This window comes from Schistocerca piceifrons, chromosome 7 (genome assembly GCF_021461385.2).
Source record: "Schistocerca piceifrons isolate TAMUIC-IGC-003096 chromosome 7, iqSchPice1.1, whole genome shotgun sequence".
Classification (NCBI taxonomy): domain Eukaryota; kingdom Metazoa; phylum Arthropoda; class Insecta; order Orthoptera; family Acrididae; genus Schistocerca; species Schistocerca piceifrons.
Genome location: NC_060144.1, coordinates 9,583,626 through 9,595,128, shown reverse-complemented (window position 1 = coordinate 9,595,128; position 11,503 = coordinate 9,583,626). Strand labels below are relative to the sequence as shown.

Sequence of the window (11,503 nt, the reverse complement as noted above, 5' to 3'; positions counted from 1 at the left end):
TTTTGCCTCCTGTGAGGATCGAACTCACGACCGCTGGTTTACTAGACCAGCGCTCTGCCACTGAGCTAAGGAGGCGCCGCCTAGTGCACATTTCGGGTACTTCAATCTTATGGACCAGTCAATCGGAGCCCTTCAGCTGGAAACGCACCGCATTAGCGACCATTATTTGTATTTAGTTAGCACAGCTGCTGCTTTCCTACACATCTCACACGATATCGATGTACGCCTAAAATTCCAAAACAACACTTTTATTTCATTTCAGAGCTACTTTCAGCTTCAAAAACCATTCCTCTGATATTCATACGAAGCTAGGCATCGTCGTAACCCGTTACGTTCATTACGCAAGGCTCACGAGAGGGGCGCAGGTTGCATCCGCGTAGACACAAAATTTTGCGCCGCCCAGCGTGGGGCTCGAACCCACGACCCTGAGATTAAGAGTCTCATGCTCTACCGACTGAGCTAGCCGGGCTCCACACAACGCGTCACGAGCCATACAGTATTTATGCGACCTGCGACCATCTATGGAAGATCCTTTTGACTACAGCTTATTTCCTGCTGCCACAAATGAGCTACAATTCCTATTCAATGAAATAAATTTTCCGAAAGGCATCAAATCTACTTGAAATGATACGTGGCTATCAGCACCATTATTCAACACACATGCTCGACTGTGCGCAGACGCCTGTGGCGCAGCTCTTGGGTCCTGAGTCAGACGCAGTAGTTCCAAAAATCTCTCCTGATCGGCACTGTGCCGAAAATTTCGCTACACAACCCCTTTGTCTTGCTTGAGCTTCAGGTAGACGCCGGTTTGCAGCCAGGAAGCGGACAGCAGCAACTTTCAACTAGATTTGTAGTACTCAAACAACTCAGTAAAACAGCATGCATCTTTTGCAGAACTGGAAAAACTCGTCCGTGACAGGATTCGAACCCGCAATCTTCGGATCCGAAGTCCGACGCCTTATCCATTAGGCCACACGTTCACTGGCGCAATATGCTTCCCCACACACACCTCATTGTCGCCATTTGTACGCTTGCCGGAATGAATTTCCCATCTTTGACGCAATTCTCCATCTCCAATTTCAGTACTAAAAAGGCGACGCTACTTCTTGCTGTGTCCCATCGCAAGTTACATTCAAGCCCTTGTGACGCTGATCAAACAAGAGGTTGCAAATCAGCTTCAATTGCTTACTGCCATCTCAGTCGCTTGCAGAAGGTGCCTCACCCTATGTCATACAATGGCGAGTTGCCTCTATTACCAAAGCGGCGGCGGCGCCGACGACGACGACAACCGCGAGGGTCTCTACCAGGGGTAGAAAATACATCACAAGAACTAAGTATTCCACGTCGGCATTCTCCGGAGACTGCCAAAAGCAGCAGTTTCTGGTGCCTACTTTAATAGCACCATTCGCACTATTCATTTGCGAGAGCATTTCTTAAATACCGAACCCATTCATAATTTTTTATATCCTTGACCGCTTTTTTCGGAAGATCTACGTTAGAAGGGGCTGTTACAAAATTCTTTTGCCTCCTGTGAGGATCGAACTCACGACCGCTGGTTTACTAGACCAGCGCTCTGCCACTGAGCTAAGGAGGCGCCGCCGAGTGCACATTTCGGGTACTTCAATCTTATGGACCAGTCAATCGGAGCCCTTCAGCTGGAAACGCACCGCATTAGCGACCATTATTTGTATTTAGTTAGCACAGCTGCTGCTTTCCTACACATCTCACACGATATCGATGTACGCCTAAAATTCCAAAACAACACTTTTATTTCATTTCAGAGCTACTTTCAGCTTCAAAAACCATTCCTCTGATATTCATACGAAGCTAGGCATCGTCGTAACCCGTTACGTTCATTACGCAAGGCTCACGAGAGGGGCGCAGGTTGCATCCGCGTAGACACAAAATTTTGCGCCGCCCAGCGTGGGGCTCGAACCCACGACCCTGAGATTAAGAGTCTCATGCTCTACCGACTGAGCTAGCCGGGCTCCACACAATGCGTCACGAGCCATACAGTATTTATGCGACCTGCGACCATCTATGGAAGATCCTTTTGACTACAGCTTATTTCCTGCTGCCACAAATGAGCTACAATTCCTATTCAATGAAATAAATTTTCCGAAAGGCATCAAATCTACTTGAAATGATACGTGGCTATCAGCACCATTATTCAACACACATGCTCGACTGTGCGCAGACGCCTGTGGCGCAGCTCTTGGGTCCTGAGTCAGACGCAGTAGTTCCAAAAATCTCTCCTGATCGGCACTGTGCCGAAAATTTCGCTACACAACCCCTTTGTCTTGCTTGAGCTTCAGGTAGACGCCGGTTTGCAGCCAGGAAGCGGACAGCAGCAACTTTCAACTAGATTTGTAGTACTCAAACAACTCAGTAAAACAGCATGCATCTTTTGCAGAACTGGAAAAACTCGTCCGTGACAGGATTCGAACCCGCAATCTTCGGATCCGAAGTCCGACGCCTTATCCATTTTTTTTTTCTTTTTTTAGGGCCTCCCTTCTCCCCTTACAGCCCTCCTTGCGCTCTCCATGAATGCCGTCCTTGGCGAGCTTCATCAGCTATAGTCAAAAGAAATCAAAGTCTCCAGATTCACAGTACACAAAAAGAATACTGGTTCTTCCGGATTACAAGGAGTTCATTGCCTCGTCTTCTTTGTAATATAAGTGCAACGAAAAATAGAAATCTCTCTCAAAACCAAGGGAAAAAAAAATGTCTCTTCCCGCAAAAAACAAATAATGAGGAATAATCCATTAGGCCACACGGTCACTGGCGCAATATGCTTCCCCACACACACCTCATTGTCGCCATTTGTACGCTTGCCGGAATGAATTTCCCATCTTTGACGCAATTCTCCATCTCCAATTTCAGTACTAAAAAGGCGACGCTACTTCTTGCTGTGTCCCATCGCAAGTTACATTCAAGCCCTTGTGACGCTGATCAAACAAGAGGTTGCAAATCAGCTTCAATTGCTTACTGCCATCTCAGTCGCTTGCAGAAGGTGCCTCACCCTATGTCATACAATGGCGAGTTGCCTCTATTACCAAAGCGGCGGCGCCGACGACGACGACGACAACCGCGAGGGTCTCTACCCGGGGTAGAAAATACATCACAAGAACTAAGTATTCCACGTCGGCATTCTCCGGAGACTGCCAAAAGCAGCAGTTTCTGGTGCCTACTTTAATAGCACCATTCGCACTATTCATTTGCGAGAGCATTTCTTAAATACCGAACCCATTCATAATTTTTTATATCCTTGACCGCTTTTTTCGGAAGATCTACGTTAGAAGGGGCTGTTACAAAATTCTTTTGCCTCCTGTGAGGATCGAACTCACGACCGCTGGTTTACTAGACCAGCGCTCTGCCACTGAGCTAAGGAGGCGCCGCCTAGTGCACATTTCGGGTACTTCAATCTTATGGACCAGTCAATCGGAGCCCTTCAGCTGGAAACGCACCGCATTAGCGACCATTATTTGTATTTAGTTAGCACAGCTGCTGCTTTCCTACACATCTCACACGATATCGATGTACGCCTAAAATTCCAAAACAACACTTTTATTTCATTTCAAAGCTACTTTCAGCTTCAAAAACCATTCCTCTGATATTCATACGAAGCTAGGCATCGTCGTAACCCGTTACGTTCATTACGCAAGGCTCACGAGAGGGGCGCAGGTTGCATCCGCGTAGACACAAAATTTTGCGCCGCCCAGCGTGGGGCTCGAACCCACGACCCTGAGATTAAGAGTCTCATGCTCTACCGACTGAGCTAGCCGGGCTCCACACAACGCGTCACGAGCCATACAGTATTTATGCGACCTGCGACCATCTATGGAAGATCCTTTTGACTACAGCTTATTTCCTGCTGCCACAAATGAGCTACAATTCCTATTCAATGAAATAAATTTTCCGAAAGGCATCAAATCTACTTGAAATGATACGTGGCTATCAGCACCATTATTCAACACACATGCTCGACTGTGCGCAGACGCCTGTGGCGCAGCTCTTGGGTCCTGAGTCAGACGCAGTAGTTCCAAAAATCTCTCCTGATCGGCACTGTGCCGAAAATTTCGCTACACAACCCCTTTGTCTTGCTTGAGCTTCAGGTAGACGCCGGTTTGCAGCCAGGAAGCGGACAGCAGCAACTTTCAACTAGATTTGTAGTACTCAAACAACTCAGTAAAACAGCATGCATCTTTTGCAGAACTGGAAAAACTCGTCCGTGACAGGATTCGAACCCGCAATCTTCGGATCCGAAGTCCGACGCCTTATCCATTAGGCCACACGGTCACTGGCGCAATATGCTTCCCCACACACACCTCATTGTCGCCATTTGTACGCTTGCCGGAATGAATTTCCCATCTTTGACGCAATTCTCCATCTCCAATTTCAGTACTAAAAAGGCGACGCTACTTCTTGCTGTGTCCCATCGCAAGTTACATTCAAGCCCTTGTGACGCTGATCAAACAAGAGGTTGCAAATCAGCTTCAATTGCTTACTGCCATCTCAGTCGCTTGCAGAAGGTGCCTCACCCTATGTCATACAATGGCGAGTTGCCTCTATTACCAAAGCGGCGGCGGCGCCGACGACGACGACGACAACCGCGAGGGTCTCTACCAGGGGTAGAAAATACATCACAAGAACTAAGTATTCCACGTCGGCATTCTCCGGAGACTGCCAAAAGCAGCAGTTTCTGGTGCCTACTTTAATAGCACCATTCGCACTATTCATTTGCGAGAGCATTTCTTAAATACCGAACCCATTCATAATTTTTTATATCCTTGACCGCTTTTTTCGGAAGATCTACGTTAGAAGGGGCTGTTACAAAATTCTTTTGCCTCCTGTGAGGATCGAACTCACGACCGCTGGTTTACTAGACCAGCGCTCTGCCACTGAGCTAAGGAGGCGCCGCCTAGTGCACATTTCGGGTACTTCAATCTTATGGACCAGTCAATCGGAGCCCTTCAGCTGGAAACGCACCGCATTAGCGACCATTATTTGTATTTAGTTAGCACAGCTGCTGCTTTCCTACACATCTCACACGATATCGATGTACGCCTAAAATTCCAAAACAACACTTTTATTTCATTTCAGAGCTACTTTCAGCTTCAAAAACCATTCCTCTGATATTCATACGAAGCTAGGCATCGTCGTAACCCGTTACGTTCATTACGCAAGGCTCACGAGAGGGGCGCAGGTTGCATCCGCGTAGACACAAAATTTTGCGCCGCCCAGCGTGGGGCTCGAACCCACGACCCTGAGATTAAGAGTCTCATGCTCTACCGACTGAGCTAGCCGGGCTCCACACAATGCGTCACGAGCCATACAGTATTTATGCGACCTGCGACCATCTATGGAAGATCCTTTTGACTACAGCTTATTTCCTGCTGCCACAAATGAGCTACAATTCCTATTCAATGAAATAAATTTTCCGAAAGGCATCAAATCTACTTGAAATGATACGTGGCTATCAGCACCATTATTCAACACACATGCTCGACTGTGCGCAGACGCCTGTGGCGCAGCTCTTGGGTCCTGAGTCAGACGCAGTAGTTCCAAAAATCTCTCCTGATCGGCACTGTGCCGAAAATTTCGCTACACAACCCCTTTGTCTTGCTTGAGCTTCAGGTAGACGCCGGTTTGCAGCCAGGAAGCGGACAGCAGCAACTTTCAACTAGATTTGTAGTACTCAAACAACTCAGTAAAACAGCATGCATCTTTTGCAGAACTGGAAAAACTCGTCCGTGACAGGATTCGAACCCGCAATCTTCGGATCCGAAGTCCGACGCCTTATCCATTTTTTTTTTCTTTTTTTAGGGCCTCCCTTCTCCCCTTACAGCCCTCCTTGCGCTCTCCATGAATGCCGTCCTTGGCGAGCTTCATCAGCTATAGTCAAAAGAAATCAAAGTCTCCAGATTCACAGTACACAAAAAGAATACTGGTTCTTCCGGATTACAAGGAGTTCATTGCCTCGTCTTCTTTGTAATATAAGTGCAACGAAAAATAGAAATCTCTCTCAAAACCAAGGGAAAAAAAAATGTCTCTTCCCGCAAAAAACAAATAATGAGGAATAATCCATTAGGCCACACGGTCACTGGCGCAATATGCTTCCCCACACACACCTCATTGTCGCCATTTGTACGCTTGCCGGAATGAATTTCCCATCTTTGACGCAATTCTCCATCTCCAATTTCAGTACTAAAAAGGCGACGCTACTTCTTGCTGTGTCCCATCGCAAGTTACATTCAAGCCCTTGTGACGCTGATCAAACAAGAGGTTGCAAATCAGCTTCAATTGCTTACTGCCATCTCAGTCGCTTGCAGAAGGTGCCTCACCCTATGTCATACAATGGCGAGTTGCCTCTATTACCAAAGCGGCGGCGCCGACGACGACGACGACAACCGCGAGGGTCTCTACCCGGGGTAGAAAATACATCACAAGAACTAAGTATTCCACGTCGGCATTCTCCGGAGACTGCCAAAAGCAGCAGTTTCTGGTGCCTACTTTAATAGCACCATTCGCACTATTCATTTGCGAGAGCATTTCTTAAATACCGAACCCATTCATAATTTTTTATATCCTTGACCGCTTTTTTCGGAAGATCTACGTTAGAAGGGGCTGTTACAAAATTCTTTTGCCTCCTGTGAGGATCGAACTCACGACCGCTGGTTTACTAGACCAGCGCTCTGCCACTGAGCTAAGGAGGCGCCGCCTAGTGCACATTTCGGGTACTTCAATCTTATGGACCAGTCAATCGGAGCCCTTCAGCTGGAAACGCACCGCATTAGCGACCATTATTTGTATTTAGTTAGCACAGCTGCTGCTTTCCTACACATCTCACACGATATCGATGTACGCCTAAAATTCCAAAACAACACTTTTATTTCATTTCAGAGCTACTTTCAGCTTCAAAAACCATTCCTCTGATATTCATACGAAGCTAGGCATCGTCGTAACCCGTTACGTTCATTACGCAAGGCTCACGAGAGGGGCGCAGGTTGCATCCGCGTAGACACAAAATTTTGCGCCGCCCAGCGTGGGGCTCGAACCCACGACCCTGAGATTAAGAGTCTCATGCTCTACCGACTGAGCTAGCCGGGCTCCACACAACGCGTCACGAGCCATACAGTATTTATGCGACCTGCGACCATCTATGGAAGATCCTTTTGACTACAGCTTATTTCCTGCTGCCACAAATGAGCTACAATTCCTATTCAATGAAATAAATTTTCCGAAAGGCATCAAATCTACTTGAAATGATACGTGGCTATCAGCACCATTATTCAACACACATGCTCGACTGTGCGCAGACGCCTGTGGCGCAGCTCTTGGGTCCTGAGTCAGACGCAGTAGTTCCAAAAATCTCTCCTGATCGGCACTGTGCCGAAAATTTCGCTACACAACCCCTTTGTCTTGCTTGAGCTTCAGGTAGACGCCGGTTTGCAGCCAGGAAGCGGACAGCAGCAACTTTCAACTAGATTTGTAGTACTCAAACAACTCAGTAAAACAGCATGCATCTTTTGCAGAACTGGAAAAACTCGTCCGTGACAGGATTCGAACCCGCAATCTTCGGATCCGAAGTCCGACGCCTTATCCATTAGGCCACACGGTCACTGGCGCAATATGCTTCCCCACACACACCTCATTGTCGCCATTTGTACGCTTGCCGGAATGAATTTCCCATCTTTGACGCAATTCTCCATCTCCAATTTCAGTACTAAAAAGGCGACGCTACTTCTTGCTGTGTCCCATCGCAAGTTACATTCAAGCCCTTGTGACGCTGATCAAACAAGAGGTTGCAAATCAGCTTCAATTGCTTACTGCCATCTCAGTCGCTTGCAGAAGGTGCCTCACCCTATGTCATACAATGGCGAGTTGCCTCTATTACCAAAGCGACGGCGGCGCCGACGACGACGACGACAACCGCGAGGGTCTCTACCAGGGGTAGAAAATACATCACAAGAACTAAGTATTCCACGTCGGCATTCTCCGGAGACTGCCAAAAGCAGCAGTTTCTGGTGCCTACTTTAATAGCACCATTCGCACTATTCATTTGCGAGAACATTTCTTAAATACCGAACCCATTCATAATTTTTTATATCCTTGACCGCTTTTTTCGGAAGATCTACGTTAGAAGGGGCTGTTACAAAATTCTTTTGCCTCCTGTGAGGATCGAACTCACGACCGCTGGTTTACTAGACCAGCGCTCTGCCACTGAGCTAAGGAGGCGCCGCCTAGTGCACATTTCGGGTACTTCAATCTTATGGACCAGTCAATCGGAGCCCTTCAGCTGGAAACGCACCGCATTAGCGACCATTATTTGTATTTAGTTAGCACAGCTGCTGCTTTCCTACACATCTCACACGATATCGATGTACGCCTAAAATTCCAAAACAACACTTTTATTTCATTTCAGAGCTACTTTCAGCTTCAAAAACCATTCCTCTGATATTCATACGAAGCTAGGCATCGTCGTAACCCGTTACGTTCATTACGCAAGGCTCACGAGAGGGGCGCAGGTTGCATCCGCGTAGACACAAAATTTTGCGCCGCCCAGCGTGGGGCTCGAACCCACGACCCTGAGATTAAGAGTCTCATGCTCTACCGACTGAGCTAGCCGGGCTCCACACAACGCGTCACGAGCCATACAGTATTTATGCGACCTGCGACCATCTATGGAAGATCCTTTTGACTACAGCTTATTTCCTGCTGCCACAAATGAGCTACAATTCCTATTCAATGAAATAAATTTTCCGAAAGGCATCAAATCTACTTGAAATGATACGTGGCTATCAGCACCATTATTCAACACACATGCTCGACTGTGCGCAGACGCCTGTGGCGCAGCTCTTGGGTCCTGAGTCAGACGCAGTAGTTCCAAAAATCTCTCCTGATCGGCACTGTGCCGAAAATTTCGCTACACAACCCCTTTGTCTTGCTTGAGCTTCAGGTAGACGCCGGTTTGCAGCCAGGAAGCGGACAGCAGCAACTTTCAACTAGATTTGTAGTACTCAAACAACTCAGTAAAACAGCATGCATCTTTTGCAGAACTGGAAAAACTCGTCCGTGACAGGATTCGAACCCGCAATCTTCGGATCCGAAGTCCGACGCCTTATCCATTAGGCCACACGGTCACTGGCGCAATATGCTTCCCCACACACACCTCATTGTCGCCATTTGTACGCTTGCCGGAATGAATTTCCCATCTTTGACGCAATTCTCCATCTCCAATTTCAGTACTAAAAAGGCGACGCTACTTCTTGCTGTGTCCCATCGCAAGTTACATTCAAGCCCTTGTGACGCTGATCAAACAAGAGGTTGCAAATCAGCTTCAATTGCTTACTGCCATCTCAGTCGCTTGCAGAAGGTGCCTCACCCTATGTCATACAATGGCGAGTTGCCTCTATTACCAAAGCGACGGCGGCGCCGACGACGACGACGACAACCGCGAGGGTCTCTACCAGGGGTAGAAAATACATCACAAGAACTAAGTATTCCACGTCGGCATTCTCCGGAGACTGCCAAAAGCAGCAGTTTCTGGTGCCTACTTTAATAGCACCATTCGCACTATTCATTTGCGAGAACATTTCTTAAATACCGAACCCATTCATAATTTTTTATATCCTTGACCGCTTTTTTCGGAAGATCTACGTTAGAAGGGGCTGTTACAAAATTCTTTTGCCTCCTGTGAGGATCGAACTCACGACCGCTGGTTTACTAGACCAGCGCTCTGCCACTGAGCTAAGGAGGCGCCGCCTAGTGCACATTTCGGGTACTTCAATCTTATGGACCAGTCAATCGGAGCCCTTCAGCTGGAAACGCACCGCATTAGCGACCATTATTTGTATTTAGTTAGCACAGCTGCTGCTTTCCTACACATCTCACACGATATCGATGTACGCCTAAAATTCCAAAACAACACTTTTATTTCATTTCAGAGCTACTTTCAGCTTCAAAAACCATTCCTCTGATATTCATACGAAGCTAGGCATCGTCGTAACCCGTTACGTTCATTACGCAAGGCTCACGAGAGGGGCGCAGGTTGCATCCGCGTAGACACAAAATTTTGCGCCGCCCAGCGTGGGGCTCGAACCCACGACCCTGAGATTAAGAGTCTCATGCTCTACCGACTGAGCTAGCCGGGCTCCACACAACGCGTCACGAGCCATACAGTATTTATGCGACCTGCGACCATCTATGGAAGATCCTTTTGACTACAGCTTATTTCCTGCTGCCACAAATGAGCTACAATTCCTATTCAATGAAATAAATTTTCCGAAAGGCATCAAATCTACTTGAAATGATACGTGGCTATCAGCACCATTATTCAACACACATGCTCGACTGTGCGCAGACGCCTGTGGCGCAGCTCTTGGGTCCTGAGTCAGACGCAGTAGTTCCAAAAATCTCTCCTGATCGGCACTGTGCCGAAAATTTCGCTACACAACCCCTTTGTCTTGCTTGAGCTTCAGGTAGACGCCGGTTTGCAGCCAGGAAGCGGACAGCAGCAACTTTCAACTAGATTTGTAGTACTCAAACAACTCAGTAAAACAGCATGCATCTTTTGCAGAACTGGAAAAACTCGTCCGTGACAGGATTCGAACCCGCAATCTTCGGATCCGAAGTCCGACGCCTTATCCATTAGGCCACACGGTCACTGGCGCAATATGCTTCCCCACACACACCTCATTGTCGCCATTTGTACGCTTGCCGGAATGAATTTCCCATCTTTGACGCAATTCTCCATCTCCAATTTCAGTACTAAAAAGGCGACGCTACTTCTTGCTGTGTCCCATCGCAAGTTACATTCAAGCCCTTGTGACGCTGATCAAACAAGAGGTTGCAAATCAGCTTCAATTGCTTACTGCCATCTCAGTCGCTTGCAGAAGGTGCCTCACCCTATGTCATACAATGGCGAGTTGCCTCTATTACCAAAGCGACGGCGGCGCCGACGACGACGACGACAACCGCGAGGGTCTCTACCAGGGGTAGAAAATACATCACAAGAACTAAGTATTCCACGTCGGCATTCTCCGGAGACTGCCAAAAGCAGCAGTTTCTGGTGCCTACTTTAATAGCACCATTCGCACTATTCATTTGCGAGAGCATTTCTTAAATACCGAACCCATTCATAATTTTTTATATCCTTGACCGCTTTTTTCGGAAGATCTACGTTAGAAGGGGCTGTTACAAAATTCTTTTGCCTCCTGTGAGGATCGAACTCACGACCGCTGGTTTACTAGACCAGCGCTCTGCCACTGAGCTAAGGAGGCGCCGCCTAGTGCACATTTCGGGTACTTCAATCTTATGGACCAGTCAATCGGAGCCCTTCAGCTGGAAACGCACCGCATTAGCGACCATTATTTGTATTTAGTTAGCACAGCTGCTGCTTTCCTACACATCTCACACGATATCGATGTACGCCTAAAATTCCAAAACAACACTTTTATTTCATTTCAGAGCTACTTTCAGCTTCAAAAACCATTCCTCTGAT

At 47.5% G+C, this 11,503-nt stretch overlaps 19 non-coding genes across 19 annotated transcripts; all 19 read right to left on the bottom strand.

Annotated features, from left to right (window-relative positions):
- Positions 1-3: 3 nt before the first annotated feature.
- On the bottom strand, positions 4-75 carry Trnat-agu. The gene has a single exon. It is a non-coding gene; the product is annotated as a tRNA-Thr (tRNA).
- Positions 76-396: 321 nt separating this feature from the next.
- On the bottom strand, positions 397-469 carry Trnak-cuu. The gene has a single exon. It is a non-coding gene; the product is annotated as a tRNA-Lys (tRNA).
- Positions 470-1,522: 1,053 nt separating this feature from the next.
- Trnat-agu lies at positions 1,523-1,594 on the bottom strand. The gene has a single exon. It is a non-coding gene; the product is annotated as a tRNA-Thr (tRNA).
- Positions 1,595-1,915: 321 nt separating this feature from the next.
- Positions 1,916-1,988, bottom strand: Trnak-cuu. Its single transcript has one exon. It is a non-coding gene; the product is annotated as a tRNA-Lys (tRNA).
- A 1,334-nt stretch (positions 1,989-3,322) lies between these two features.
- Positions 3,323-3,394, bottom strand: Trnat-agu. The gene has a single exon. It is a non-coding gene; the product is annotated as a tRNA-Thr (tRNA).
- A 321-nt stretch (positions 3,395-3,715) lies between these two features.
- On the bottom strand, positions 3,716-3,788 carry Trnak-cuu. Its single transcript has one exon. It is a non-coding gene; the product is annotated as a tRNA-Lys (tRNA).
- A 438-nt stretch (positions 3,789-4,226) lies between these two features.
- Positions 4,227-4,299, bottom strand: Trnar-ucg. The gene has a single exon. It is a non-coding gene; the product is annotated as a tRNA-Arg (tRNA).
- A 545-nt stretch (positions 4,300-4,844) lies between these two features.
- Positions 4,845-4,916, bottom strand: Trnat-agu. Its single transcript has one exon. It is a non-coding gene; the product is annotated as a tRNA-Thr (tRNA).
- A 321-nt stretch (positions 4,917-5,237) lies between these two features.
- Trnak-cuu lies at positions 5,238-5,310 on the bottom strand. The gene has a single exon. It is a non-coding gene; the product is annotated as a tRNA-Lys (tRNA).
- Positions 5,311-6,644: 1,334 nt separating this feature from the next.
- Trnat-agu lies at positions 6,645-6,716 on the bottom strand. The gene has a single exon. It is a non-coding gene; the product is annotated as a tRNA-Thr (tRNA).
- Positions 6,717-7,037: 321 nt separating this feature from the next.
- Positions 7,038-7,110, bottom strand: Trnak-cuu. The gene has a single exon. It is a non-coding gene; the product is annotated as a tRNA-Lys (tRNA).
- A 438-nt stretch (positions 7,111-7,548) lies between these two features.
- Trnar-ucg lies at positions 7,549-7,621 on the bottom strand. Its single transcript has one exon. It is a non-coding gene; the product is annotated as a tRNA-Arg (tRNA).
- Positions 7,622-8,166: 545 nt separating this feature from the next.
- Positions 8,167-8,238, bottom strand: Trnat-agu. Its single transcript has one exon. It is a non-coding gene; the product is annotated as a tRNA-Thr (tRNA).
- Positions 8,239-8,559: 321 nt separating this feature from the next.
- Trnak-cuu lies at positions 8,560-8,632 on the bottom strand. Its single transcript has one exon. It is a non-coding gene; the product is annotated as a tRNA-Lys (tRNA).
- A 438-nt stretch (positions 8,633-9,070) lies between these two features.
- On the bottom strand, positions 9,071-9,143 carry Trnar-ucg. Its single transcript has one exon. It is a non-coding gene; the product is annotated as a tRNA-Arg (tRNA).
- A 545-nt stretch (positions 9,144-9,688) lies between these two features.
- Trnat-agu lies at positions 9,689-9,760 on the bottom strand. The gene has a single exon. It is a non-coding gene; the product is annotated as a tRNA-Thr (tRNA).
- Positions 9,761-10,081: 321 nt separating this feature from the next.
- Positions 10,082-10,154, bottom strand: Trnak-cuu. The gene has a single exon. It is a non-coding gene; the product is annotated as a tRNA-Lys (tRNA).
- A 438-nt stretch (positions 10,155-10,592) lies between these two features.
- On the bottom strand, positions 10,593-10,665 carry Trnar-ucg. Its single transcript has one exon. It is a non-coding gene; the product is annotated as a tRNA-Arg (tRNA).
- Positions 10,666-11,210: 545 nt separating this feature from the next.
- Positions 11,211-11,282, bottom strand: Trnat-agu. Its single transcript has one exon. It is a non-coding gene; the product is annotated as a tRNA-Thr (tRNA).
- Positions 11,283-11,503: the final 221 nt, after the last annotated feature.